Source organism: Diadema antillarum, unplaced genomic scaffold (assembly GCF_040938485.1).
Source record: "Diadema antillarum isolate AM-2024a unplaced genomic scaffold, OU_Dant_1.0 seq00000860_RagTag, whole genome shotgun sequence".
Taxonomy (NCBI): Eukaryota; Metazoa; Echinodermata; class Echinoidea; order Diadematoida; family Diadematidae; genus Diadema; species Diadema antillarum.
Window position 1 is genome coordinate 467,570 of NW_027271730.1, and position 7,013 is coordinate 474,582.

Consider the following 7,013-nt stretch of genomic DNA (forward strand, 5'->3'; position numbering starts at 1 on the left):
CCATAAATCTGTCAGGCTCATTTTGTATTTTCTGGCGATAACTACAGATTTAGCACTAAAAAAAAAAAATGGAAAGAGATAAAATTAGTTTTAAAAAAATCCTTTTCTCTAGTTTTTCTTTCATTTATTTCATCTATCTATTTTCGCTGAATATATACTAGTAATATGCGCGTAATGGTGCCTTAGGGAGCAGCAACGTTCAAATAGATAGATTCGATTTGATGATTCTCGGAATCGTTGAGAGGGGAGAGAGACCGGCACAGAGAGAGAGAGAGAGAAAGAGAGCACACACACACACACACACACCACACACACACACACACACACACACACACACACACACACACACACACACACACACACACACAATTTTTGATTACTGAGTATGAGGGAATCAGCATACATCTGCTCGCTCTGTCTAGCAACATGTCCTCACACTGGATAACACGACTTTAAGTTCATCTTAACGGAGCTAGCGAGGGGTAACGTAAATTGCTGTGCTTCTCAGGCGCAATAAAAAACTGTTGAAAATTCACGATGATAAAATGCTCATCTTTATACGGTGTCTTTGAACTCGGCGCGCCTGTCACAATAACGAATGACGTATGTTTTTCTCCATGGGAGACGCTCTTTGCATTCATGTATTTTTCTCTGTTTTTTGACGGAGATACTGAGAGACGCCACATCCAATTGTCTCTTGTAAACAACTAATGCTCGATAAGTAATACACTAATTTTACGAGATATTGGGATCCATGCGTTTCAAGAAAGTCGTCATGATTCATGAAAACTGTTCATGTATACAAATATGCTTGCTAGAAGTCCCTCCGCGCCATCTTACAAACGTGTTTTAACGTTTTTGCTTTGTTTGTTTGTTTGTTTGTTTTACTTCAACTTGAGAGCCTGATTTTGTTTCTTAGAATTATTGACGGAAGCCAAATATTATGCATTCTAAAATCAAATTATGTCAACAGTTTACTTTTTGCGGTTCTATATTTAATTTTTATCCTTTGCATGTTTCAGGTGGACGCCATTCTTTTACTTGGTTCCTTTGTCTCTCTCATACACACACACACACACACACACACACACACACACACACACACTTTCTGTCTGTCTGTCCTCATCGGTTTCTCTCTCTCTCTCTCTCTCTCTCTCTGCCCTTGCGTTGGACACTGATTGTATTCCCAAATAGGAGGAAATGTTGCGACACATTCTGTTCGCATGAATGTTTTCCAATAATTGCTGGTTTCTGATCCAGCGAACGATTTGCAGGAATGTGCCCCCCCTTTTTTTTCCCTTTTTTTTTGACAAAAGTTAGCTGACGTTCAGGAACCTCACGGTTCACATACCAGTGAAAACTAAGCAACTGTTTTCTTTCTATAATTCATCTGGTTTCGCGGTTTTGCAAAATACCGCGAGACCCGACTATGGGATTGTGTGCGCCTTGACAAAGTTCATTTGGCACAATATGATTATGTCATACATATATATTATTATTATTATAATCAATTTCCTTTACAATGTTTAAATCTATGTCTTCCCTCACGGAAAGTGACGGGGGGGGGGGGGGACGGAGCCCTACCCAGACTTTGACAGGAAGCAAGGCTTGCGTTTGTCTTAGATAGTCGTTCTTTCAGTACATCATTCACTTTCTGATGGCAATGGCCTCTAGGGCATTAGCTCCTGAAAGCGGCAGGGGGAGCGAGGTTGCATGCAACTCTGACCGGCGACGCCATCGTCTTACACGGTGTTTACGCCTCAGCGTCAGACGTGTGTATATATGCAAGCAAGCATCCGAGGAATTACCCCCTCAGCACTATAAAACTATCTGGGAGGGAGGTTTACAGCAGGCGCTGTACTGATACATCATGATGGGAATCATGAGGTTAGTCTTGCTCCCAAACCAAGGGTAATAATTTCATTTTCAACACCAGCATGTCCATTCCAATTGATAACTGCATAGAAGTGTATAGAAGGTATAGGGAATTATGATTTGGAAGTAAGGTAGAGGCATAATGTGGTCAAGACTCCTTCCCCACTAAAAAATGCATTTTGACTGATATAAATTAGATAATATTCAGCTGTTGGACATGATTGTGGATAGGGGGAGAGCACCCTGTAAAGCCGGAAGGGAGCTGTAGTTTTGATTTGTTTTTTATCATGTTTCTAACCATTAACCTTCACTTTTACCCTATACTCGTTACACCCTTACATTCTTGAAGGTTTAATTCTTGTGTATGTTGTTTTTCGTACATTTAATTTTCCTGCCCTTCTTTTTTATTGTTTTCTTTCCTGTCTTTGTATATATATCCCCTGTAGAAACCCACGCTTCTCTATCTCTATCCATCTAATAATAGTAATGATAGTAGTTAAATTTTATAGCGCTTAATACGAGAATTTCTAAGCACATTGTAAATGAACAGAAAAGGGGAATTAGAATACAGAATATAATTACGAATACTGTGATATAAAACAAAATAAAAAGAATTAATATATCTATTGATAGAATAAGTAAATTTTGAGCAATGATTTAAACTTGTCTACACTTCGAGCGTTTTATCTTTCTCTTTCTTTTTGTTTGTCAGTATATATGTATGTTTCTTTCCTTCCTTTATTCTGATTCGCATTCCCCATTACTCTATACAAGATCTCGAAGCCTTTGTGTTTTTTGTGCATATATTTTGCTGCTTTGTTCTTTTGCTTTGTTTAGTTATAAAAGTTGTACTATTTTCTGCCTTCTCATTCTGCCTTCGTATTTTCAATAATCTGTGAAATTTTAGCGACATTGAATTTTGAATTCATTTAGCCCCACAAAGAAACACACTATATTCGTTATTTCAATCCTTGCTCGATGTTAAGTTTTTTATTTTGCTCTTTCTTGGGCATGTGCTTGAATATTGTAGTGTCTGTATAAACCATTTGATACGATCCTATTTAGTTTATGAAGAATTTGAATGCAAAAACATAGAAACGTAATTTTCAAATCCTTGAAGTAAGGTTATCATTAAATAGAGAAAAGTAAAATATTTTCAATGATACTGCATTCGTTACATAACAAGATTTTTTATAAGGTATTTCTAAAATCACTTTATATTTTTGATAATTTTTTAAGCTTTAACCACAAATATTTCAAATGGTTATACATTGTATCTGTTTTTGCATCTAAACTCTTCAGTATTCTGTATACGCTAAGCTGTCCTAATTATAATTAGAAAAGGTTTCTACCCATTTTAATGTTTTCACTGTAATTTTTCACATGATTTTTTTATAGTGGAACTTCTGAAATGAAATGAAATGAAATGAAATGACATGACATAAAACGAAATTCATGTTTAAGTTTTCTCACATGCCATGAAATACTAAATAATTATGATAAATTTTGGAATCACTTTACTCAACTGTCTTCATACTTTGCAATTCAGTGCCCATTTTTGATGTGTCGGTTTATATTTGGTTTATTTATTTATTTAAGTGAATATTGAAACTGGCACAATGCTCTGTATTCTCACAATACTTCTTTTCCCCCATATACTCGTCACATGAAAATCGCAAAGTCGGTATTACAAAGTTGTTTGACCCCTGTGTCTTGATGACATGCTAATTTTGGTCAACCAATAGGGGGCAGTATTCATTTGTCTTGGCCATGCGAATGTTTCTTTCAGGCAGGACTTGCTTCACTTTCATACTGAATGAGGATGTTAACATCCAAGGTCTATTATTCTTAAATTTTATGTTCATTTACACCCACTGTAAATTACTGGTTTATATTAAAGTTTTGTCTATGAGATTGTGGAGTTAACGAATTAGATTTAGTTGAAACTATTGTCATAACTGTTCAAACTGAATTTATATTGAAAATGTGCCGACATTACACGTCACTCAGATGTTCTATCTTGTCTTTATGCCTCTTCTGTTGTGCCGACGTTCATTTGAAGCATTTATAGTCTGAAAAGAAAAATCAACGTCTCAGATCAGGTGATACTACCCGCTGTGTTCATCGCGGATGAACTCTAAAAAGCCGTGTCACACCTTTCCGGGCAAGCTACGCGGGCTTGTAGTGAGGAGGTAGTTTCCAGCACGTAGAAGATTTTCCGCGGGCGAACAAGAATGTTTGCAATTTTCGCATTTGTTTCTTACCTACTAGACGCGTGCTACTTAGCTTCTACTTGCGTGCATTCCGTGTGACCTGCGTGAGAGCCAACTCCTGTGAGGTGCTGCCGGTAAGAGTCTCCTACTGATGTTCTGCGTGTAACTCTGCGAGCGAACCCCACAACTCACTCGGAACAAGTTTTGAGCATGCTCAAGGCCTTGTTATACCGTATCTGGGAAAGTTTTGCGGCTTGACTTGCGGGGAAACAATTTTGCTCCCTGGAGCTCTCCGCAGTTCGTCCGCACCTGACAGTACCAAGCGCGTATCTCGCCTGTACTTGCCCGGAGGTGCTCACGCAAGTCCGATTTAACCGCATGACCAAATTTTTTTTTCCGGGTGAGTCGCGCGGATGCCCGGAGAGGTCCACGCAGAACGCCAGTAGGAGGCCCTTAGCGGCAGCACTTCGCAATCAACTCCCACGCAGGTACTTCGCAGTCCCTGAATGCAGCCAAGATAATGACATTCCGTGGGACTTCGGTCATTCCTTCAGAGGAATTCCTTCACTGAGTTGTTAGCCCCCACGCGACTGGTACAAAGGTCACACAGTATACCCGCAAATAAAATTTAAGTAGAATGCGTCCAGCAAGTAAAGACACATACACTGACTCGCCCAAATCCTTGTTCGCCCTCAGAAATTCCCGGTATGCTGGAAAATCCCTACACGCAACAGAATGCATAGCTTGCCCGGAATGGTGTGACAGGGCCTAAACATGGTTGCGGGTAAAAGATTTACGTGCACACCTCCAGGTGACTACGGGTGAGATACGTGCTAGGTACTGTCATGTGCGGCTCATTCCGGGGACCTCCGGGTAGTAAAAATTCTTCTTTGCAAGTCGCACGCAAGGCTTGCCCGGAAAGGTGTGACACGGCCTTAGCACAAAAAGTTTAACGGTGCTTATATCAAAACGAAACAAACAAACAAACAAACAGGTAGCATATACAGAACTTAATAAATTGCCTTGGCTCATGCTGCGAATTTCACCTTCCAGGTAAAGTCTAATTATGCTGACATTTCAATGCATTTTTTTAACGTTTGAGTATAGTCACCGCGCCCTTAGAGGATCAAAGAAGTGAAGGGAACTACTAAATGCAAGGTTATGGGGAACCGGAAAGGGTGTGTCATGTTGCATGTGGTCAACGCGTAGGGTATAAAAACCTTGGGGCCGACGGTCATGGCCTATATGTTGCTCTTTTATTCATCTATTTTGTATTTATTTATTTATTTATTTGCTTACTTATTTATCTACTTATTTGATTACTTATGTATTCATTTAATCATATTCATATTCATATATTTATTTTATTCATTTACTTATTCAATTATTTATTTGTTTATTAATGTATTTTTTTTTATTCATTTATTCATTCATTAAATCGTTTATTCGCTTATTTCGTTTATTTTCACAGGGTAGCCCTTTCAGTAAAAGTACTGATTTACGACGGGGCCCTGCATCAAAGCAACACAAAATACATAAAAAGTTACGTGCTGAAATAGAGTAAAACAATAATAATACATAATTACAAACTGAATACGAATTAAGATTTTTAGGATTTGCTGCCAAATGTTTTATTCCGATGGGCCAAATGTAAATTTCGAATTTAGCAGACTTATTGGACAATCAAAGAGAAAAACTATCCTCAATGATGACCACCCTCCCCCTCCCCAGATAAAAAGGACGTTTGTATGCCACGTTCAGTCGGAGTAGTAGTGGAAGTAGTAGCACCTCTTCATTGGACGTAATGTTTACCATACCCCTATTGCAAACAACTGTTGCAATAAATTACAAACCAAAACCGTCAAGGGCTTTTGCATGGCCATTGATTACATCCTTTCACAGTGATGAATGAATGAATGACGACCAGACATTGAACTTGAAGCTGGCGCTTCTCCGCTGCATTGACCGACCTGACCCCGACCTGACCCGACCTGACCTCTGACCTCGCAGTATTTAATTGGAGGTATTGTTTACGCTAGAGGAGATGATTCGTTGGAAAGTGGCGCAGGGTCGGTACGGACGGAGGGGTGCGTACAATAAGTGGCCCTTCCGAGCAGAAGACGAAGGGTAAGTTTGGTGATAAAACAGGCCATTCTTGTCAGAACTCTGTTATTTGTTTCTTGTTTGATTGAAATACGATGGAGAAAAATGATTGAAGAATTTCCTTAAAAGATATTTTCTCACTCTCTCCTTCCCTCTGAAATAGTTTATCAAGGACCGTCCCATCTTATGTAATAATAAAATTACACACATAGGCCTACATGCACACATACACACATTCACATATACGTAGATGTGATTATATATTTCTCTTGATCTGGTGTAAAACCAATTATGAGGACAAGAATAATGCAATCTTTGAATTAATGATATTGGAAATAACGATAATAGAAAAATCTCCGTCTCAGGGTATTCTGTAAAGTCGAAGCGTTGCGCTCCCTCAAGATACTGACAATAATAATTTCCACAGCATTGACGAAAACCGATTTGAACGTTTATACCTCGTTCATGAGAGGCATATTTGATAATAATGATAATGATAATTACACAAATTTGTAAAGCGCAGCTACTATGTAAATATACTCTACTGCGCTGTGATGTAACAGGGCTCCTAACATTGTTACTGACTATTAGACACACAAGAAATAAGTTACAGATTAATCAAAGGCTTCTGAAAAAAGATAAGTCTTCAACAAAGATTTGAAGACAGCAAATGATGTGACCTTCTTCATTTTCTCAGGTAATTTATTTCAAAGTTTTGGAGCAGCACAACTGAAGGCACAATCCCCCAAAGTTACTTTCGTTTTTAAGTGAGGTTACTTTATAGAAGCAATTTATCCTGTGTACTTCGTAAATTATGCGAGT